The following is a 24,084-nucleotide window of genomic DNA, read 5'->3' on the forward strand; positions in this document are numbered from 1 at the left end:
CATGGATTGGAGCCTCTGTAAGTATGGACAGGAACTAGATAGTTTGAGTGACAGCATAAAAACCACAGCACATTATAACGGTACAGATAAAATAATTCACAGCATTGCTTCAGGAAAGGACCCAGACCCTCTATTTGTGGGTCCTACCGACTGCAAACCAAAACTGCTTCAAAAATCCCATCTGCACTGAAGAGTTATTTCTTTCATCCCCTAAACAATGCACCCAACAACAATTTCCGTAGCATTTACGTTGTATTAGGCATTATAGGCGCTCCGGGAAGGCCTTGAACTGTGGAATGCGTGGGTTATATTCACATGCCAGACCATTTCATATAAGGAACTTGGCGACCCCAAGGACTTTCGTGTCCCCTACAGACCCTGGAGGCACTCCTCTCTCCTGTGGCCATCAGGGACAGCTGCGTGAGAATTAAGGATTAGTGGGTGAATGAACACATGAGTGAATAAGCGGGAACAGGTTTTCCTGACTATAGAAGTGAGGTGGAAGCGGGTATCCGCCGCTTGACGAGCACAGCAACGATTATTTTAAGTAAGACACATCAATGGAAACCAACATCTGTGGGAGGAGACATGATGAGAAACAGGATGTTTGCACAATGTCAATGTCTCATCATGCGACACTTAACACAGCATTGGGAAGGTGGTGACCTCACAGTGGAAAGGCTTGGCAGACACCACCTGAACCAGGTGACCAGTTACTACAGCAGTAACCTAACACGTGACCTCATGGACCACTGCCTTGGGACTCTGGGATTGATCAACATAAACTGTGATGTCCCAGGCAAAAATGTCCAGTGTAAGCAGACATCAGCAAACCCAAATTTAAGTACATTCTACAAACCAGGTGGTGGAGGTGGCACAGGACTTGAGTCCCAGCACTCGGGAGGCAGAGGCAGGAAGATCTGTGAGTTCAAAGCCAGCCTGCTCTACAGAGTGAATTCCAGAACAGCCAGGGCTACACAGAGAAACCCTGTCTCAAACAAAACAAAACAGGACATTTCACAATGGACAGTCCAGTGAATACTTTTCGGAAGCATTAAAGTCTCAAAAGAGTCAGCTGTGGGCAACCTCAGCCCAGAGACCAAGGAGACAGAGCAGCTGGATGCCCCGTTGATGCTCATTGGGCTCCCAGGCCAGACAGACACCAGTGGGGCAACCGGACAGAACTGGAATGCAAGTGCACAAAGCACGATGTAAGTTGGTGGCATCGATGCCTGGTCTCATGTACGATGTGGGGGAAAGATCATGAAAGACATCCAGGAATTGCTTATACCGTCATGCAACAACTACCCAGGTCACTGCTGAGCTGAGACACCAGGACGAAAGCAAGCCGGGGAAGAAAGGGTTTATTCAGTGTACATCTCCACGTCACCGCTCATCACTGAAGGAAGTCAGGACAGGAACCTGGAGGCAGCAGCGGATGCAGAGGCCATGGAGGGTGCTGCTCACTGGCTTGCTCCCTATGGCTTGCTCAGTCTGCTTTCTTATAGAACCCAGGACCACCTGCCCAGGGATGGCCCCACCCACAGTGGGCTGGGCCCTCCTCCACCAATAACCAATTAAAAAAATGCCCTATGGGTTTGCCTACAACCCAATTTTATGGAGTCATTCACTCAATTTAGGCTCTCTCCTCTCAGGGGACTTGAGCTTGCGTTGTCCACATGAAACTAGCCAGGACAGTCAGTCTGAAATCACTTTGAAAAACAAGACAAAACCGGTCCTGTTTTGCTCAACTTCTCAGGCTTCTCAGTAGCTGTCTGCGGAGTTAGCTGCCTTACAGACTGCATCCTGCTGCCGGCCTGCAGGCCCGCCTTCCCTGGTTTGCTTCGACTTATAAACCTATTTGCAGGGAATCTGGCCCAGGCTCTTGGTCGCTGAAGCACTCTCAGCCCACTTCACGTCTCACCATAATTATAGGTCGCTGTTTACTGAGTCGGCCTCCCAAACCCAGAAGTCACTGCCAAGATGCCTATGAAGCCTTAGGGGCTTTGTCTTCGTTTGTTTTCTGGGGCTACAGCAGAACACCAGAGTCTGGGCGTTTTGTTTTGTTTTTTAAGAAGAGAGGTTTGTTAAGCTTGCAGTTCTGAAGGCTGGGCAGCTCACGGTTGCTGGCAAAGCACTCTCTCTATAACAGCAGTCCGCAAGCTTCCTAACTCTGCAACCCTTTATACAGTTCCCCACGTTGTGGTGACGCCCAACCATAAAAATCATTTTTGCTGCTACTTCATAACTGTAGTTTTGCCACTGTTATCACTTGTAATGTAAATACCTGTGTCTTCTGATGGTCTTGGGTGCCCCTGTGAAAGGGTCATTCAAGCTCCAAAGAAGTCACAAGCCCACAGGCTGAGAATCGCTGTTCTATAGCATTCCATGTGGCATGGGGCAACCAAGAGAGGGCTCAACCGGCTTTTAAACAGACTGATTGTGAGGGAAACACATTGCTATGGTTCGGATAAGTGTTCCCACAAAGGCGGTGTCTGAAAGGCTTGGTCTCCAGCCATGGTGCTATTGGTAGGGGAGTACCCTGTAAGAGGTGGGACCTAATGAGGAGGTCATCCGACTATTATGGTCATGCTCTCAAAGGGCCATTAGCATCCCAGCTCTTCTGCCGTTCGCTCCGCTTCTTGACTGCCATGCGGCGAGCAGCTTTGCTCTACCATGCACCACCCGCAGTGTTCTGCCTCATCACTGGCCCCTGAAACTGTGAGCCCAACAAACCCTCCTTGTAGGTAAAAGAAAGCTGACAAACACAATCTATTAGTGAGGACCAAGCTCTCATGACCCAGCTCCACATGGACCCTTAAGACGCTTGAGAGTGGAGATTGTGACCTGCGGTTTTAGTGGGAACATTTAAACCAGAGTAGAGATCTTCTAGAACTTACCACCAACCACTCCTCTGCCAGTACACTTGTCAAGCCGTCATTTCTAAACAAATATGACCTTTGCCCTCCTAATGGTTTCTTCCTTTCAGCCTTCAAGCTCCCTTTCCATGGAGCAGCCAGAGGGAACCTCCAAAGGCAAAAGTCAGTCTCATATCACTGTCACGGGCCCTCAGCATCACTAGTGTAAGGGCCTTTTAATCCCACCTGGCCTCACCGCGAGCCTGACTGTCCATGACCTGCCCCGGTGGCCAATTCCACTTTCATTGGCATCTCTGGCTGATGGAGGAATGGGAGCCGGAGGCCTAAGGCCCCTGCTGCCGAGCCTCCGATGACTCTGCAGGGACATTTCCTGGGAACTTGCTCTGGCCTAACTCTGTGTGGCAACAGGCTCAGGCTGCCGCCCCCAGATAAGCTGACCCACTCACTCCTCTTACTTCCTGGTTTAGTGCTAAGAACAGACAAAGCTTTCTACAGACACACGCACTGAGAAGCCAGCTAGGCTAAAAATATCCCCTCCCCATTCCTCATTCCTTTTTCTAAAATTACAACTCAGGAGACCAGAAATTCCATCAGAAAAGAAAGCTCTGGCTGTAGGCAACGAGAGGACTCCAAGGCAGACGTTGTCCGAGACACTAGGAGTCCCATGTCCGTGCGCCATGCTGTTGAGAGGCCTCTCCTGTCGCTGCGCCTGGCCATCACTCAACAGAACAGCAGCTGAGCTTGATAATCCCAGCGATTCCCTGGCGTCCAGTGCGGTACCTGGTTAGCGTAACCGTGCTGCCAGGAAAGTCGACACGGGCGCATCTGGACCACTGGCTCTCATTCGTTCCTCCACTTCAAAATGGCTACTGAGCACCCACACTGTGTCAGACAAAAACTGTCCTCCCAGGAGCTTGCACTCCCTCAGAGAGATAATAAAACAAAAATATATAGTGTACTCAACTAGGGTGTCAGGGACAAAAAAGAAAGGGTGGGACCAGGAGGAAGACCCTATGGAATATACCCACAGGTGAGGCTGTGCCGTGCAGATACTCAGAAGACATGTTCCAAGCAGAGAGGAGGCCGCTGTCCAGGCCCGAAAGTGGGGGTACACGTGGCGTTTTCTAGGCCTGGAAGTGGGGGTACATGTCAAGTTTTCTAGGCCTGGAAGTGGGGGTACACATGGAGTTCTCTAGGCCTGGAAGTGGGGGTACATGTCAAGTTCTCTAGGCCTGGAAGTGGGGGTACACGTGGCATTCTCTAGGCCTGGAAGTGGGGGTACATGTCAAGTTCTCTAGGCCTGGAAGTGGGGGTACACGTGGCGTTCTCTAGGCCTGGAAGTGGGGGTACACGCGGCGTTCAGCGTTCTCTAGGCCATGGCAGCTGGCTGCAGCGAGCAGACACCACTGGGCTAGCAGCCGCACTGGCCCCTGAGGGGACTCCGGCTCTGTCTTTGAATTAGACATGATACCATCAGGAGGCTGTGAGCTGAGGAGGGGGTCTCCGGCTGCTGAGTGAGCTCTCAGGATTACAGAGGAAGCAGGGAGACATGAGGACACCACAACAAAGCAGGCCGGGCTGGCTGGGGCTCACAGCAGAGCAGCCAGAGGGACAAGCGACCAGAATCCGTTTGCAGGTTGCAGAGATGCAGATATGAGAGAAAGAGAAGTCAACTGTGTCTCCAAGTCTACGGCCCATGCAGTGATGGCACCGCCATTGTTGATTGGAGAAGAAAAGACTGAAGACTTGGCTTTCAACCTACAAGGATGGTGACGCTCTCAGCCATCCCTACGAGGAGCCAGTGGGTAGTGGAGGGTGGGTGAGCTCAGGAGGGGCCTGGGCTGCAGCAGCCCATGTAGCTTTTGCTGACGTAGAGCTAGACTTGGCAAGCTCACCAAGATGGTGGGGCAGAGGCAAGATCTGGTGCCAAGCCTGGGACTCAGCTTCGTTCAGAGAGCAGAGGCAGAGGCCGGCCAGGAAGCTGCCCTCAGGGCATGCTGCAGAGCTCCGTGCACAGATTTGCAGCTGCCATGCTGATATGCAACACTCTAATGTACAGCCCAGAAATTATGACAGAGGGCAATGTGGCCAAGGAGAATTACAAGAATGCAGAAGGGCCAAGGTTACGGAAAAGAGCCGGAATCCTGCGACGGTTTGAGCAGAGAGGGAAAGCTCGCACCAAGGAAACAGCAGATGACATTCAGACAGAAGAAGGAGCTTGCACAAGGGCCTGGAGATGAAATTCCAAGGAGGAGGAAACTGAAGAGAAGAGAGTGGGAGACAGCAAGCCATTCCTTCTGGCTGGTTCCTAGAGAGGGAAAGTAGATGCAAAGCTTGGATGCAGACTGTGGAAGACGCTTTATCAGAATAAACCCACAACTTGGTGATCTCACACAGGTGGTCTCACATTTGGGGAGCAGTAGGACAGGGGCATCTTACCTAGGCTTGGAGTTTCCTTGAGAGTATCTCATTGTCCTCATTTTAGGAATGGAGAGATGGACTTAAAGCCACTTATTCACATCCACAACTTTTTGTTTTTCGAGACCAGGTTTCTCTGTGTACCCTTGGCTGTCCTGGACTCACTTTGTAGACCAGGCTGTTCTCGAACCCACAGAGATCCGCCTGCCTCTGCCTCCCTAAGCACTGGGATTTCAGGCATGCCCCACGGCTCCAGGCTCACATCTGCAGCTTTAAGAGCAGGCTACAAGTTCTTGACTGGATGCTTGGAGGAAGTGGCCTGGAATTAGTAGCAGTTCTGTGACTTGGAAATGGAGGAGCAGGTTTCAGTGGGCTACACTGAAATCAAAAGGGTCATAGGGCACCATTAAGTAGGACCAGAAGGAGGGCGCAAAGACAGAGCGGCAATCTGGAGCTTCAGTAGCAGGTAGAAGAGCTACCAAGAGAAGTGCTCTTCCTGGAACTCTCTCACCTACAACACCTTTCTCCCCAAAGCCAACTCAGGCCCCAGCGAAAAGTACTTAGGAAACTGTTGTGAGTGGAGCAGAAACGGGTCACAGAAAGGAACACACAGCATCTAAACACAGGGACAGATAAGTGACAGTGAAAAGCAGGTTGCCTCTGGGCATAGCCAGATGTGAGCGCGTATCCCAACCCTCTCCACATCCCAGGGCCCCAAAGGGCATTTGTGGTATTGATCCATAGCACGATTCTCGCTCCAGAGGGAACATATTCTGAGCAAATATGAGTGGCCCCAGCCGGGAACATGGATTCGGTTTGTCTCAGATGGCCTGTTCTACCGTGGACATGGTTACCTGAACATGTTTTATTTATTTGGTGGGGGGCGGGATCTCGTGTAGCCCAGGCTGTGTTTGAACTCAACACGTAGCTGAGGATAACTTTAAACTCCTCCTGTCCCCTCCTCTCGTGTGCTGGGCATGCACATGGGAGGCTGTGAAGGTGCTGAAAATTGAACACAGGACTTCATGCATGTTAGGCAGGGGACATGTTAGCTGGTGACTGTACAGCTAAGCCACATCCCCAGCCCTACATGAACTTTCACAGTCACAAAGTCAATACATTTAACAAATACACAGGTGGGGACAACAGGTAGGCAGGTTCCAGCAGAGGTGGGCGAGGGTTTTAACTCTGTTCAGTGTCATCGGATGACGTTCTTAGCCGAGGTTGGTGGAAGCCAGTGTTCTGCTAATACATTCATGTTACAATAGTCAGGTTCAGGAGGCTGTTAAGGGAACTGCAGCCCCAAGTGATTGTGGCTTTGAAGCCACAATGTTCCACAGCTCTCCAAACCCATGCTATTCTAACTGGTAAGTGAGTCTGCAGAATCTTCACAGATGCGGCTTCTCTAGGAAGTGCAGTTCAACAGTGGAGGGATGTTCTGGGGACATCACGCAGAAGAGTGTCATTCTTCACTCAGCCTGTTTCCCTTTCTTCCATGTCTTTATTTCTGCCACCACCACCACCCCCACCTCCAGACTGACTGTGGGAAATGGGGGGAGGGAGTGGCCACTCCCAGAGCTGCCCTTCCCCCAGCTTCTGTGAGGCTCTTGTGTCTTCTTGGCCTGCCAGTCCCACATCATTTCCCAGGGCAGGTGACCTGAGCACCCTGTAGGAGCAGTCCACCAGGGCCTGGGTGGCAGGGTTTCTGTCTGTGACTGTCCTGGGCAGCAAATGAGATGAATTAGATTAAGCCACTGGCCTTCCTCATAGAGAGAAGTTTTTTTGAGAATGAATACAGCCAAGGACTGTAATGTATTTTATCCTGTTTGAATGTTTAAAATCTGAGATTTTTTTCAGTCCTGAAAGGCCATTTGGAAGGGTCAGCAAGGACAGTTGACACTGAGTTGTGTTCTAGGATCAAAAAGAGCTCCCCTCCCACTTTTCCTAACGGTGATTGTACAACCAGACCCCATGCCTTGTGTTTGGGGCTCACAGAGCCAAGCCAAACCTTGGACCACTGAGAGCAACCCTTTCCCCACTGGGTAATGATGACTTACAGGGGCATAGGTTTAAGGTCCACTGTCCTCCTCCTGGTCCCTGTGCACACTGGGCATGCTGACCACTGGCAGGTGATACGGTGATGCGTCCCAGCAGTCCATCTTCCTACCCATGGTTCTGGGCTTGACCATGTGACCTGAGTCTTACTCTCTCTTGCTGCTAAGACCCTGTCTGTTCTCACGGGGAGCCTAGGCTCATCTACAAAAAGACTAGACCACTGATAGCAAAGACAGGCCACCCCTGCAGTGTTCCCTATATCCCAGCTGTCTTCAAAGGACAGTGCCCCCTGAGGGAATGCTTGGCCACAGCAGAGATACTGTTGGCTTGCTGTTGAGAGCTTGTGGGCAGAGGTTAGGGACTTAGGTTCAGGATCTTGCAATGGCCAGTCCCCACAGGGACTTGCCTCATCCCAAAGGTCAGCAGGAGTAAAGAGAGGCCGCCTTAGAGAAAGCCCCCAGTGGCCCTCTCACCACAATGGCAGCACCGTGAGCAAAGTCAGATGGCAGCAACAGGAGAGCAGCCCACCAACAGCAGGCTAAACTGTGAGGACTCGTGACTGCTGTACACCATCATGTTTGGGGGCGAACTTTATGCGGCAAAGTCTGGAACAATATCTCATGGTGTTGTCATGAGGGCTAACTGAACTAAGACTTCTGGAGGGAGAACACAAAGAAGCTATTGGTCTGTGTGTGTGTGTTGTATGTGTGCACATGTGTATGTGTTTGCATGTATATGTGTATATACGTGTGTGTATGTGTGTGCATAAGTCTGTAAATAGCACCAAGAAAAATCCCTATGTGCAGCCCAGACTGTTGTGACATGTGACCAGCCACCCCTGCATTCCCAGCCACATAGAGTGGGCGCATATGTGCACGTACACCCAGCCATGACCACCCCAGCCAGGTGCCCAGTTCCAGACATATTCTGTGCCAGCCCCTGTTCAGAAATAGTATTTCTTGTCTTGCTTGGGTGGGACAGATACAACTGCCACTCAGCCAGTTTGGTGACTTACTCAGGCTCTGCTGTCACTGAGGTGCACGGGTTGAACCAGCAGCAATCTAGCTCCAGAGACCCTGCATCGTTTTAGCATAAAATTGTTGTTGTTGTTGTTGTTGGTGGTGGTGGTGGTGGTGCGTGCGTGCGTGCGTGCGTGCGTGCGTTCTTTTGATTTCCACACAGGTCTCGTGTCTCTCAGGCTGGCCGTAGCTCACTATGTAGTGCAGCATGACGTACTTCTGATGCTCCTGCCCTCCCCTCCCGGGTGCTGGGTTTGCAGGTGCGCACCACCACACCAGGTCTCTGTGGTGCTAGGGGTCAATGAGGCCCAGGGCTTCTCATTGTCCCCCCCTCAGAAGCAGTGCATTATAACCTCCTTAGCGTAGCCAGCAGCTGCCCCGTTACCTGCCTGTCTATCAAAGGCTTTCCTGCTCAGACGCTGTTATCTTTTACTTTCTTCATCTTTCCAACTGGCTTTGTACTTTCATTATTAGTGGGCACGGTGGGATTTGGGGAGACCGATGGCTTTTGCATAACAGAATCAAGGGCTGAAGAGTGTTTTGTCATTTCCCTTGATCGTGTGGTTGACAGGGCTCCTCTTGGCATCACCTCACCTCACTGCATGCCTTGCAAGGCTGGCAGCTCGGCTGGGGACACAAAGGGGCCTTGTTGGCATCTGGCGCTTGATGCTAATGTTGCCTGGGATGTCTCAGTTCTCCTCACTGCTCCTCATCTTCCATCAGCTCTGACAGCTTATTTAAGGGGTGCTTCCAGACAAGAGTTAAATGCAACATCACTTCCATAAATCCTACTGTTTAAAGCAAGGCGTTTCACACTGAAGATTTTTGGTGGGAGGTGTGGCAACGCCATCTTGTAAAGGGACAAGTGCAGCTTGGAGGGCTGCTGCAGCTTTTTTTCACAGGAAGCCTATGGTAGAGACATGAAAGACCAACCTCAGGAAAATCAGTTAAGTTTGGCGTTTCCTGTCCTCTTATCCTACTCCACAAGAGTCTGTGTCCTGAATGTTAACGTATTTTTAGATTCTTGCTAACTAGGGCTGGAGATACGGCTCAGTGATTAAGGGCACAGGCTACTCTTGCAGAGGGACCCAGGCTCAACTCCTACCACACAGACTGTCCATAACTCCAGGTCCAGGGCATCCGCTGTCCTCTTCTGACCTCTTCAAGTGCCAGGCATGTAACATGGTGCACATACACACACGCAGGCAAATACTCATACACAGAAAAATAAATGTCTAGAACTCTGCTAACCAGATCCCCTAGTCCTAGGCAATGGTAACTATGTAAGCCCCAAGACTGTGTAGGGGTCAATGTGGAGCACACTGTTCTCATCAAAGGGTTTGGAACTGGAGAAACTTCAGTTAGTAACTCTCTACCATGGGTAAACATTCTCTCTCAGCCTCTGTTTCCTTATTTATAAAATATGATTTGTGACCACAAAAAAAATGAATTTAATATCAAACTCATCACCATGTCTTGGAGCAGGTAAATGACCAGCAAATAGTACTACCACTAGGTGGGGTTTGTCTAATTCCTAAAGAAAAAAACCCGAGAAAAAAAAAAAAAAAAGAAAAGAAAAAAACCTGAGGAAAAAATTCTGATTGGTCCCTTTGGGACATCTGTGAAAGGGAACTAGAAGAGACACCAGAAGGGCATCTGGCGATGCCTGCAGCAGATCCCAGCACCATGCTTGAGTGAGGCTTGGCCAGAGCTAAGGCAAGAGCCCCCAGTACTGTGTCTAGGCTGCCGGCTATGAGGGAGTCGGCTTCACATGAGGGACTCTGGCGGCAGTGAGACTAGCCACTGCGTGAGAAAGCTCTTGCTTTTAACATCTCTTTGGCCCTCTCCCTCACTCTGGTGGACAGCCCTTAGGTGCCAACATCAGATGCTAAACCTGAGTCTCTAATGATCCTCAGGGCTATCACTCCATGACAGAGCATGGAACGTGAGGCGGGTGTGCATGCATTTATATTTGATATGGGGGGTTGTACATGTAAGTGCTGGTGCTATGGAGGCCAGAGGCATCAGATCCCCCTAGATCTAGAATTACAGGGGAGCACCTGAAATGGGTCCTGGGAATCCAACTTGGGTTCCCCGGAATGGCAGCATGGGGGTGAGACACGGCCTCTATAGCCTCGCATGCTTGGACACTTGGTCCCCGGACGCTGGTGCCAGTTGGGAGCTGCTGGAAGCTTTAAGAGGTTGAGCCTCGCTGGAGGATGACCTTTGATGGTGTACGTTTGAGAAGCCTGGTCCCACCTTCTGTCCTCTCAGCTTTCTGTGTGGATGAGTATGTGGTCAGCCAGCTTCCTGCTGAGTTCTTTTGTCAAGCTGTTTTATCACAGCAACAGAACAGTGAGCAGAGCTTGCTGTTCCCCAGGAAGGCCCCTTGCCAGCCCCAGCATGCACTTCTCCAGTTCACAAAGCTCATCAAACTTTCAGAGGTCTTCCCTCCCGAGCTTCTGGTTAAGTAGCACAACTCCAGGGCCCTCCCTTTCCAATGCACACACTTCGGTTGTGGCCTTAGCATTATGATAGACTTATGATTAGAGCAGGCAGCAGGTTAGGAAAATCCAGAGATTTCCTCTGTCTGGTAGGGGAGTGAGCCTCACACAGGACGGCACTACACTCCACGGCATTTGCTCAGTGCTTCTTTTTTTTTTTTTGGTTCGGTTTTTGTTTGTTTGTTTGTTTGGTTGATTTTTCAAGACAGGGTTTCTCTGTGTAGCCTTGGCTGTCCTGGACTCACTTTGTAGACCAGACTGGCCTCGAACTCACAACAACGCAACTGCCTCTTCCTCCTGAGTGCTGGGATTAAAGGCGTGCACAACCACTGCCCAGCTTCCCCGTGGTTCTTTCGACATCCAGTAGAGTGAGCCAGCTTTCACCTCGTCCATCTTATGTCCGTTTAAACTTCCTGTTTCCTAGCACTCCTCACTCTGCCCCCAGGCCACACCGAGAGGGCTCAGGCCAGCTTGGAGAGTTGCAGCTATACCTGAAGAGATAGCTGGATGCTCCTTGAAGGTGCTTCCCACACTGGCTCTTCTCAGTAGCGGCATCAATGACTAATTCCTAAGGATACAGCTTTTCCCACGAAAACAGTCTTGTATGATTTTTCAAGAGAAAAGGACAACTCCAGAAGAACTCTAGCACTGAACTAGATCTTTCTCTCTCTAGTTTAATTTTTTAAAAAATCATCTTCTGACTCAAAGGCAGAACAAGAAATTTCTCAGGCTCTGAAATATCTGTTGACTGGCCCATTGTGCGTAGAACAACCTCAAGCCTCCTGGGACACAAGCTAGCAATTTAAAAGATAAATCTGGACCCCACATGTCTAATAGGAAATTTCAGCAAAGTCACTTTGTTGCCAGCTGGCCACAGTTTTCCCTCCTTCTGTCCCCACCTATGCTTGCCTGGCCTCAGGTGGGGAGTGAGGGAGTCAGATCCAGGACAGCTGGACTGCCCATCAGCCCTTCTCACGCTTCTCCCACCATGATCTGATGACTCACTCAAGTGAGGGAGCACGGATTTCTTCCTCATAGCCCATTTACCATTGAACTGCGCCCAACAGTTCAGCTGAAACGCAGAGGTATTCCCAGTTTGTAGAGTGTCTCCTGTAGAGTTCTGGAGAACCAGGTGTGTGTGTGTGTGTGTGTGTGTGTGTGTGTGTGTGTGTGTGTGCGCACGCGCAGGTCATGTGATCATAGCTGTTTGGAGCTGGCAACTCATCAGCACTTTACAGAGAGCCTGGGAGAAGCGGAGAGCTCATAGCTCACAGGAAGAGGAGTTCTGCCTTAGGCCCCAGTGAACTGATCCTGGCTTCTCAGCCCTCACTGGCAGCACTGAGGATGAAGGGTGGGGGGCTTGCTGGCAGGTATTTAGGGTTCAAATCCTGGCTTTGGGCAACCTTAGGCAGAGTTCTTAATCTCTTTAGGCTCTGTCTCCTGCATCTGTGGGATGAAGATAATGCCTGCATTTTGGGAGGTTTGTGGCTTTGAGCAGAGCCAGCACACAGCAAGAGCTCCTGAACACAGCTGTTGGCCTTCTCAGTCCCAGCCAGGGCCACTGGCCTTTTCCTCACTGCCTGCTTTCCCTGGCTCCTGTCCTCTCCTTTGTGATCAACCCTCTTATTGTTTGTTCTGAAAGGTGGACACCAGCTCGCACATGAGCCAGGTACTCCTGTCCCTACTTGACAACACAGAAGCTGAGGCAAACTGGGTGATTTCCCCAGGCTTTGAGCTTGGGTCAGATTCTAAATTCAGTCTCTAACAGCTCTCGTGCTAAGTCCATGGTTCTGGACCAGCTGCCACCAAGGGAGACCTGGATGTGGCCAAGTATTCCTGTCACCAAATTCTTCCCAAGCAGTTTACTCCCTGGCCTCTGGGCAGTTGCCAAATGGAATGCATCTTTCAGAGGATTCATGAAGAGCAGTGAAACCTTGAGCTGTTGCTGACTGCCCTTGCTATATAGCAGGCTCCACACAGTCCTGAAGCTATAAAATGTCCAATGTGTGACCTCTGCACTAACCTGCACCCCCCTCAAACCCCTCATGCACTCTCTCTAAGCATAGTGGCCTTGCTCTCAGGAGTCGGCTTCAGCTACAACAGTGCCTGCCCCTCAATAACATGACTGACTGACCCACAAACAGCCAGGTCAGAAGACAAAGGCCCCAGTGATCATAGCAGGGGTGTGCGGGACCAGACGCTTGGCCAGGAAGCCTTCTGTGGAGGCTGCAGTTGGCTGATGAGAACAAACAGGCAGCACAGGTTGAATCCTGTGGAGGGCTGCGGTCAACCAGGAAGGCCAACAGTAGGACCTCATGGGGCTGATGTAGACACAGGAGCTAGAAATTGGGGATGTTCGCTTGGTTCCCCCAACTCTCACCGTATCTGAAGGCACCGACTCTGACAAGATGAAGCATCTCTCAGATGCCTACACGGACTACTTAGAAGGACCCTCCCCAGGCAATGCCCCTGCTCCTCCCTGCCTCCCTCGCAGCAGGAAAAGCCTGGCCTCACCAGGAAGGATGTGAAGGACAAGATGATTAAAAGGATGGAAACAAGGCTGATACGGGAACAAGGGCCGAGGCGACTAAAGCACATAGCCAGAGGAGGAAGGAACGAGAGCAGGCCAGTCAACCGGCTCTTCCTGCATCACAACAGGAAAACACATCCCCTTCTTCCTCTGAGCCCAGCTCTCTCCTTCTCCCTCCGTTGTTATTTCCTCCTCCTTTGTGTCTGACTCACTTTCCACTTGATTTTATCATGATCTGGCACCTACTGTAGGCCATGCACTCTGCCAAGCTCTAAAGGCAGTGGGGTCAAGTGGGAGAACGGGGCTGTACCCAGCTGCCTGTACTGGAGAACCTCGGAGCAGTGGGTCCTGGGGGACATCACGGAGGCAGAAAGGCTGAGGTATCTGGAGCCAGCCAACATGGTCAATGAGAGTGAATCAGAAAGCCAAGGGAACACGTGTCCAGAGAAGAACGCAAACCCTGCAAAGGCCCAGGATGTAAAACGCAAAGTGGTTAGGCAGTGACAGACAGGAAGGCTTTGCTGAAACAAAAGGCAGAGAGCTGTGCAATGCAGTGTGGCAGGGCCAAGGGGCACCCAGATCCCAGGGTAGAGAACAGAGGTGTTTCTGGAACCTAGCTCTCCTGTGTTCAGGGTTGCACAGGTGACAAGTGATGTGTATCAATCAGCCACAGAGTGCTTGCCTGGCCTGCACCAATCCCTAGGTTCTCAGTCCCCAGCGCTGCAACAATAGAACCAGACATGATGGCACATGCCTATAATCCCTACTTGAGAGATTGAGGCAAGAGGATGAGGAGTTCAAGGCCAGCTTGGGCTACAGGAAAACCTGGCTCAAACAAAATTACCACCACCATCATCCACAACAAACAAATCCAGGGTGATGCTTGGTCAAAAAATCCGAGTGACTGTCCAGGACAGCCAAGGCTACACAGAGAAATCCTGTCTCGAAAAACAAAAAAACAAAAAACAAAAAAACAAAAAATCTGAGTGACTGAAAGAAACAGATTCTTTTTTTTTTTTCATTTCATAGACCAAGCCTTGACTTTTATTACTTAAAAAAGCTACATATTTATTTTGCTTTCTGACTCTGTGCTTGCGCCTTCAACAATTTCACTACGATTTTCTGCTCCTCAATAAGGAAAGCCCACTTGATCCTGTCTCGGACACACTTGGCACACATAGAGCCACCATAGGCCCTGCTGACGTGCTTCTTTGTCTTGCACAGCCTCATCAGGACTTTAGGCCTCACAGCACGAACCCCTTGCAGTTGGCCTTGGCACACACCGCATGCGGATTTAGGTGTTTTCCCAACCTTCCTGGGGTACAGGTAAACAATTCTGTTGCCAGGGGTTCGAGACAGCCGAGTTTTGTTAAGAGGCTGTATTGTAGGAGAGCCTCCGATGGCATGTCAAACGCTGGGCCATTTTGAGTGCATCTAAGCACCGTCCCCGGAAGAGAAGAAACAGATTCTTGATTGAAGGTGATTTCACCCCAGAGGACATTAGGCACTGGTGATAGGTCTTTCCTTGGTCTAACTTGGGGTGGGCCGTGCTCCTTGCTTCTCTGACACAGGCACAGTCAGTCAGTTCTGTCCTGGTCTGTCTGCTGGTTGACCATCCCGCCATGCAGTGCAGTCTGGAATGGCTGGTTTCACACAGTCAGGACTGGAGAGACAGAGGAGAAAAATCCCTGGGAGGGAGGGTGCAGCAAGATGGGTAACAAGCTGACCGCTAGCTCCCTGGGACATGCCTGCCATCGGGATTTGGGAGTGAATCTAGGGGGTCTTTCCATACAGTAGTCCTGACCGTGGGTGTCAGTGGGAGACAAACCTGGCCCTGAGGAGCCAGGGACCTACTCAGCTGGCTGCTGTGAAATGCCGCTCTTCTTCTTCTTCTTCTTCTTCTTCTTCTTCTTCTTCTTCTTCTTCTTCTTCTTCTTCTTCTTCTTCCTCTTCCTCTTCCTCTTCCTCCTCTTCTTCTTCTTCTTCATTTTAACAGTGGTTTGTGACATACCCACTCTCACCACCTCAGGAGGTCTGCCCTACGAGGGCCAAGCTTTTTGTTTGTATTGTTACTGCCATGTGCCCAGTGCCTGGCACATAGCATATAGTATTAAAGAGTGGGGGCTGGAGAGGTGGCTCACAGGTTCTGAGCTTCATCCCCAACTCAAAATTGTCTCCTGTTCAAGAGGATCTGATTCCCTCCTCTGCCCTCTGTCGGCACCAGGCATCTGTGGTACATACAATTACATATATGCAGGCAAACACTCATGCACATAAAATAAAAATAAATGAATATTTGTAATGTGTTAAATGAGGACCACTGAGATGGCTCAGCAGGTAAAGGAGCTTGCTGCCAAGCCTGCTACAGGCTTGAGTTCAGTCTCTGGAACTCACACGACGGGAGAAGAGACCCTGGGTTTTACAGGTTGTTCCCCTCAACACACACACCTCTCCCCCCACCCCCTTCTCTCTCTCTCTCTCTCTCTCTCTCTCTCTCTCTCTCTCTCACACACACACACACACACACACACACACACACAGAGAATTAAATGAATGTAAGTTTAAAACTAAAGTTGAGCCTGCTTTCTAGCCAACAGGCCACTGCGACAGTCCCTCCTCTAAGTCTCCTGGAGGACAGATATTTCCTACTAAAATGTGCAGCACTGTTTTCATTTATTCATAACAGTCAACCTGAAATTGCTTTAGGAAGATTGGTAGAATTTCATCCTCACACACAATCACTCCTGAAAAAAACAAAACAAAATGCTAGTGTGAGGGACGGGTCAGGGCATCCTGATGCAACAGGCCAACCAATTAGCAGCCAAATGAAATTGTAGCCACTTGATAAGACCCGGCAGGAGCAAAGGGCTCTAGGAACTGCTGCCCAGCACTGTGACATATGGGCTCACCCTGTGGGAGTTGGTGCGAGCTGAGGCCACACAGCTGGCAGGGCCTCAGTCACTGCCTGTTTGCCTGAGGAAGCCCATTCATCATAGCACTGGCCACCAGGAATTGATTACACAGTGAGTGAGGACCAAAGAGCAAAGGCCGAAGGGTCCCCCTGAAAAGAAATGCAAGGGAACACACACAGTAGAGGCAATCCAGGCCAGGCCAGGCTCACCCAGTGACTCCCTGTTAGTGGGATGGGTGGACAACAGGGGTTGACCTGTTCACACTCTGCGGCTTTCCTTCGAGACAGTTTCTCACGTACATGGAGCTAGGCTGGCAGCCACTGAGGCTCAGGGTCCACCTGTCTCTGTCTCCAACCAAGCAGAGCTACAGGTCTGTGTGGCCACACCTGACTTCTTATATGGCTGCTGAGGATTTGAACAGCTAGTGCTCTCACCTACTGATCTGTCCCCCAGTCCCTGTTATTCCAGTGTTAGAAATGGGAAAGCCAGGGACTGGAAGGATGGCTCAGTGGTTAAGAACACACTCTACTCCTTCAGAGGAGCCGAGTTCTGCTCCCAACACCAGGCAGTTCACGGCCGCCCAGAAGTGCAGCGCTGGGTGTTCTAAGGCCTTCTTCTGGACTCCTCTGGTACTATACACACAAACACACACACTTAAAAACAAAATAATTTTTAATGGGTAAATTACAAGTATGCAGATGGCTCGTCTGAGGTCACAGCTGACACTTGGCAAAGCAGAGCCAAGACTTGCTTTATCGTCTGTTAAGTCCAAGTCTTCCCAGATGGCAACAATTTTCCATGGACAAGAAGTTAATTAACATTCAAAGGCTGATTAGGTCGAGAGCCTTTGAATGGGAATGTCTCTAAATTCCTGTAAAATCATTACTCATCTCTCCTCCAAATATCAGGAATGCAGGCTAACAGCATGTAAGCAGCATCACGAGCCTGTGAGTAAACATCGCAGCCTGAAGATGGAAGGAAGCACTGTTCGCCATTAGGTCCATGGGTACTCAGGGCTCGGACTCCAGGACAGCACTGCTTTGATGGGGACTCCATGGCAACACTGGGTTTTGGGACCTGACGCCGGAGGAGCTGAAAGTTGAGTGTGAATCGCAGTCTCTGTCTTCAGGGGCTTGTGGTTTGGTGAGAAGGCGGGCTTCTCTAGCCTGCTCAACGCCCTGTAGAACCACATGAAACCAGACAGGAGAGCACCTAAGCCAGCATTCCAGAGGCAGGACGAGGAGGAATGTAGTGAGCTCACGGTCATTCCTGGCTACACAGCAAGTTTCGGGCTAGCCTGGGCTATATGAGATTGCCTTTATAGTTTCTGCCAGGGTCCTGTTATCATTGTTAACTTGTCTGCCCCAGGCTTCCCTCTTAGCTCCAGGCCCTGCCAGGGCTGTTCTGTAGGTACTGCTACCTGCTTTGTACCTATTCTTACTGACCCTTCAGGCCTTAGCTGCATAGACTTGAAGGACGTAAGGCTAAGACAAAAACATAAGATGTCACTGCTAGCCGGGCATGGTGGCTCACACCTTTAGTCTCAGCACTCAGGAGTCAGAGGCAGGCAGATTGCTGTGAGTTCGAGGCCAGCCTGGTCTACAAAGCAGAGTCTAGGACAGCCAAGGCTACGCAGAGAAACTCTCAGAAAAAAAAAAAAAAGATTTTACTGCCATCTTTCCATGGCTAGTCATTGCTCTTTTGTTAATTCTTATTTTTACTGTGCATGCACATGTGTGTGTGCACTTGTGCACTGGTATGTGCACGTGAGTCTGGGTGCCTATGGAGGTCAGAGGCTACAGATTCCCCTGAAGGCCGAGGAGAAGGTCAGCTCTAGCTAGGGAGCAGCCATGGAAGAAAGCTTACAAAAGATCCAGAGGGACCCCTGTCACTAGGGGTGAGGGACAAGCTGGGTAGAGAGAAAGGCCTGAGCTACAAAGGTAGCCTGAAGGAAACTTTCCTAACTGGCTGGGAAGAAAAAAATGAGATTGTATGAAAGTATGTTGTAATCTCAAAAGCTGAATACTAATTTCCAGGGGCAATTGTCACCCACAGGCAAATTTAAAGCCGGCTGAGTTGCCCTGGTCTTTAAAGGAGTGCAAAGGTGGCTTTCCACTGCAGTCTCTTTGGCACCAGTTGAACTATTTGGTAATGCTCTGTAAATCTAAGCCAGGCATGGTAGCATACTCTTTACTCCCAGCACATGAGAGATAGATGCAGGAGGATCTCTGTGAGTTCAAGGTCAGCTTGATCTAGAGTGAGTTCCAAACCAGCCAGGGCTACAAAGTGAGACCCTGTCTCATAAATAAAAACAAAATGAACACGTAAAATAATGATGTTTAGACATCTATAAATCCACATTCTCACATGCACTCACTCACTAGTGTCAGTGAGTCTGATTTCTGGTTTTCCAGTCTGCCCAGGGAGAACCATAGGAAGGAAGGCAGCAATGGCTCTCACTGTGACTTTATTCATAAGTAGGGAGGGGTCGGGGGAGGGGGGAGCATTTCCCAAAGAGCCATGCAACAGTGGGAAGCACTGTGCTAACCGAACTTGCCTGAGACCCAAGTATGGTGACAAGACAGATGGACGAGCTGGGTAACTGTCAATGTGACACACTTTCCAAGTGATGACTAACTTCGATGTCAGATTACAGAGGAAAGCTCCTGTATGAGAGGAAGAAATTCACATGTGTGCATGAGTAAACACGTGCAGGTGTGTATAAGATATGTGTGTGAGTGCGTGCATGCATGCAGGTGTGTGTAAGTGACTGTCATCCTTAAAAGAAGTCAGGCTCTGGAGACCTGTTGCTACAGCACTAAGAAGCCACGTACAGAAGAAGCATGTGACCAGAGGCCTCAGTGGTTGTGGGCTACAGAGAAGAATTGTAAAGACTCCTGTAGAAAGCTGGCAGAGGCAAGCAGATCTCTGTGAGTATGAGGCTAGCCTGGTCTACAAAGTGAGATCCAGGACAGCCAGGGCCACACCAAGAAATCCTATCTCAATAAAAAAGAAAGCAAGCAAGAAGGAAACAAACAAACAAATAAAAAGATTTCTTGTAGTGGATGCAAACATGTTTTTGTTTTAATCCCAAGTGTGGGATGTGAAACAGACTTGGGTGTGCGGTGTTTTCCCGCTGGAAACAGACTTGTGAGAGAGCAGGTGATGCTTGTCCACTAGAAGGCGAACTGCCTCTTGTGTGGGCGTGGTCTTTGCCAACTGATAAATGTGGGAAGGATTGTAGGCATCATCCCGGGAGAAGGAGCTAGGAAACACCACGGATACCTCACTGAGATTGACATGTGATTGACTGAGTGGAGCCATCCTGGGTCTGGAATTCAGGAAACAGATGGGGGTTGGGGGGGAAGAACTCCGGCTGGGCTATTGTGTTCCTAATCGAACATCGAACTTCGGTGGGAGGAGGGATCCTGAGAGGAGACCGACCACTGCAAGCTAGGGAGACGCAGGTGGAGAGGAGAGGAGAAGGCTGCGGGTTCAGAGCACACAGGGATCAGGGAGACCAGGGCGCAGGGCAGGGACATCTAGGGATCCGTCCCGTGGATCAGATGACGAGAGGTTTATTCTTGTTTTCCTTTAACCGTTCCCCTCTTGTGTAGGACAGCTGGGTTGTATAATAAAGTCTAATTGTTACGAAACAGAGTCAACAGATAAACACTCTAGTATGGACTCTAAGAGAGAATACATATTTGAGCCCAAAACAAGAGGCTTGGCTTTTTGGTCTTGGCTGTTCATCGTTCCACTTTGATTGGTCTTGGCTGTTCATCATTCCACTTTGAGGTGCTCCTGGAGAGAACTGTTCCAGCGAGCACTTCTAGGTTCCAGCGGATGCAGTTGCAGTCACCTCTGCTGAATTGCTGGCTTGCTGTTTCACAAGTCTGCTGGAATCCCGCCTACTACGCCAGTGGAATCGCTCCAAGGAACTGAGCCTAAAAAGGTCTCCTTCTCCTGGTCCCATTAACTTATTTTTCTCTCCTACCTAGGGTAGGTGGGTTGAAGGGAGGTATAAACATTAAAGAACCCCAAATAAAGTAGGACTGAAAAAGTTCAAAGCCTACAACTTCTTGTAGAGATAGGAGACCTTATATGACTCAGATTCCAAACCACCCTTGAGAAAAAGCAAGCTGAAGGTCTACGCTCTCAGGATCCCCTCAGGTGCTCTGAGTTACTCTTCTCTTTGCTATGACAAAAATACCTGGCAAAAGCAACCTAAGGAAGGGGAAGGCTTGTTTCAGCTCAAGACTGGGAATGTGACAGTGCCGCATGGAGGTGAGGGTGAGGTTGCTGTCAGGAAGCAGAGGAGGCTGCCCACGCTCAGCTGCCCTTCTCCTTCCCCCTTTTTATTTAGTCTCACAAGAAAGTCACAGTGGGAAGACTAAAGAGTAAATGTCTGAGGTGGTCTGGCTGCTTGATAACAGAGGTGGCATTAAACCTTTAGGCTGGATTCTAAAGCCTGGTACCCCACTTCCCCTTGCTCCCCTGTCTTTCCTGACCCTGTCCTACCGAGCCTCTCTGGTGAAGCGTCTTGAGGGCCAAGTGTGTAGCACAGCCTGACTTATCAATAAATCCAGGGCTTACTGAATAAGCAAACACCTAGTGAGTGCCAGGCTCTATGTTTCATATTTCCAGTCAGGCACGATGGATCACACCTGAAATCCCAGCACTCAAGAGGCTGGGGCAGGAGTGTTGTCTTAAGTTTTGAAGCTGTCCTGGGCTACACGATAGACTTTATCTCAAAGAGAACAAAAACGAAATTTTAAGAAGTTTTACTTTATTATACTATGGTTCAGATATATGCAGCCAGTTCAAGTAAATAATTAATACGAGAAGTCAGGGCAATTAACTGGGCATGGTAGTTCCTATGCTTAGTCTTAGAACTCAGGAGGCAGAGGTAGGTGGATTTCTGAGTTTGAGGCCAGTCACATCTCCAGTTCCAGGACAGTCAGCCAGCCAGGACTACACCTAGAAATCCTGTCTCAGGAAAAAAGAAAAAAGAAAAAGGAAAAACAAAACAAACAAAAGTAAATGCAAGGCAGGAATACAGGCATACTTCCGACATTGCAACTCCTCCCGGAAACCCCTGCAGGGCTGGTTGTAACACCGCTGACTGAGGATCTGGGAACACACTGATAACAACTGCTAGACTACACTGTGGTTGACAGGTCTGGCCAAGTGAGAACTGTCCTCCCATTATGAGCCTGTCTGGTGCACCAAAGCCAGGACATTACCACCTTCCTGTCAGAAAGAGACATCCTGTACACATGTGCCAGAAGAGGAGGCCCTGGTGTAGATAAGGCTGCTGAGGCCACTCCTAGAGTGCCCTTCATCAGGCCACCTCCTGGGACCTGAGGATTCCTTGTGATTCGCTCACATTAGGTCTGCAGTCAGGGTGCTAAACCACACTCAAGGAGGGTGTCCTCCTCCTCAGGCCACTGCCCAGGAGGGCTCCTCCATTCCAGGGTACCAAATAAGCAGGGACTTTGGGAAAGTCCAGGAGAGCAGAAGCCTCTGCAGGATATGGGAGGCAGTGAGGATGGGTCCAGCCAGGTTGCTCCAAAGGTCGGCAGAGAGCTCCAAGAGACAGTGAACAGAGGACGTCCTGTAATGCCATGGGGGAAATCTCATACTCAGTGATAACCACCCCCCACCCCAAAGGACTCCTCAGACTAGAAAGAGCAGGCACCTAGTGTGCAGCCCTGCTTTGATCGTCTCTAGAAGCCTGTGATATGGGATTAGCACTGTTAGCCCCAAAACCCAGATAAAGAAACTGAGGCACAGAGATACTAGGCTAGTGCTCACTGAAGCTCCTAACCACTATTCTGCTCTGGAAGAGAAAACTGAAAACCAAGTAGAGGTAGAGTTGGTTAAACTAACACATACATTCTTCAGGCCAGTGCTTGGGACTCCAGGGGAGAAGTGGTACCCGTGGTGTAGGCGATAGTCTAGGATTACGTCAGAAGCTTCCCAGGGCGTGCAGCTCACACTTGTAGTCCCCCAAACCTGAACTGCCTGAGTCTACCATCTACTGCCCAAGAATGGTTCAGTGCAAGGAAGAATGGGGCAGGCTTCAACATAGAGCACTAAACAAGCATGTGTTCAAGAGCAAAGATGGTGGCCAGGTAGGACAGGCTATACGCCTTGGGGCTTGAACACATGACCTGTGATAGAGGGCTGCACAGAAGGCGTGTCTAACAGTCCTCAAGAGACAGTGATGTAGCTCTGACAACTTTAGGATGTAAAGATGGTGTCAAAATAGGACACAAGAAAAGCCCGAGATAAAGAACCATTCACACTCCAGTTTAGTCTGGCATATACGTGTGTGTGTGTGTGTGTGTGTGTGTGTGTGTGTGTGTGTGTGTAATGCATAAGCATGTTTGTATACATCTATGTTGTTTATTTGTTAGAGCTGGAAGAATGAGCCACTTAAGTGGGTTTTTTGACATAAATCTCATGAGTGACTTCTTTTCTTCCAAACATATGATCTTGTCTTTTACAGCCACAGAAAGAAATTTTATTTTCTTTTAATTAATTAATTTATTTATTTATTTTTGGTTTTTCGAGACAGAGTTTCTCTGTGTAGCCCTGGCTGTCCTGGACTTGCTTTGTAGACCAGGCTGGCCTCAAATTTACAGAGACCCGCCTGCCTCTGCCTCTTGAGTGCTGGGATTAAAGACGTACGCCGCCACACCTGGCTCAGAAAGAAATTTTATTTGCTCACAAAGATGCAAGGCACAGTCTCTTCCCTGACACCACCACCAGGGACAAGATAAACCCTGTCCCACCCCTCTTGGGTGTTCCTCTCCCGTCGCTTCCCATTTGGGAGCTCCTGAGTTGGCTTCATCACTCAAAAACAACTTTGGTGGGAGTGGAAGAGACGGCACCTAATGGAATCTACTTTGAACACCTCAAGAGGGCCCTACTTCAGCCTGGTATATACACACTGAGGTGCTTCTCCCACCTGCCCATGGTCACTCTAGAGTCCTCAGCAGACTCTGAGCTCATTCTGATTTCTATCACGGTTCTACCTTGAGACATGGCCAAGGTAGAGAAAGCCATGAGCTTCCGGTCAGCGTTTCTACGGTTGTAAAAGCTTTTTACCATCCAACCTGGGACTCAATGGCATAACCTACGGTTCTGATTATAATTTTTCATATAATTTCATCCTCACGTATTTCCAGTTGTGTCTGGAGTTATTGAACATAGGTCATTTTTTTTTTTAATTCTAGACTTGGTAAAAAGAAATCACACTTAAAAGGAGGAAGAGGAGGAGCCTGCCAAAGACTGAAAACAAAGCTGTTTCTATCTAAAAAGTAATCCTTGGGGCGGCTTTTTGAATGGTCACAACAAGGTGCCTCTTCTCCTCCCCTCTGTGGTGTTGGAAACACTTTTGAAACCCAGGGAAGATTTCGTTCATCTTCAAAGTCAGATGTGTACTTTTAAAGGTGAAACATATTAAGGAACCGGAAACTGGTCTCGGCTTGAAACACCCCCCAGTTCTCATAAACACTCCATTGCTAGTTCCCTTCACAATGATGAATTCTATTGATTGGCCCAGATCAGCTTGTGACCCAGCAGCGGTATCAGACACTGGCCATAAAACACTGCCTCATGAATTTTTCATTGGCTCGAGTATCTCGAGAGATGGGCAGTAGCCTCCCGGAGCGATCGCTCTCCCTCCTCCTCCTCATCTCTGCGTCTCAGGGCTGATGACGCCACCCTGCAGGGCCACATTATTGGATCAGAACGATT

At 49.7% G+C, this 24,084-nt stretch overlaps 1 long non-coding RNA gene and 1 pseudogene across 2 annotated transcripts in view; both read right to left on the reverse strand.

The window, feature by feature from the left end:
• Positions 1-24,084, reverse strand: part of LOC311605146 — a 69,530-nt gene that overhangs the window by 24,995 nt on the left and 20,451 nt on the right. The window lies entirely within an intron of this gene.
• LOC311595364 (large ribosomal subunit protein eL34-like) lies at positions 14,318-15,078 on the reverse strand (annotated as a pseudogene). The gene has a single exon. The product of its transcript is annotated as a large ribosomal subunit protein eL34-like (transcript).

Source organism: Acomys minous (genome assembly GCF_964271855.1).
Source record: "Acomys minous genome assembly, chromosome: 1".
NCBI classification, from domain to species: Eukaryota; Metazoa; Chordata; class Mammalia; order Rodentia; family Muridae; genus Acomys; species Acomys minous.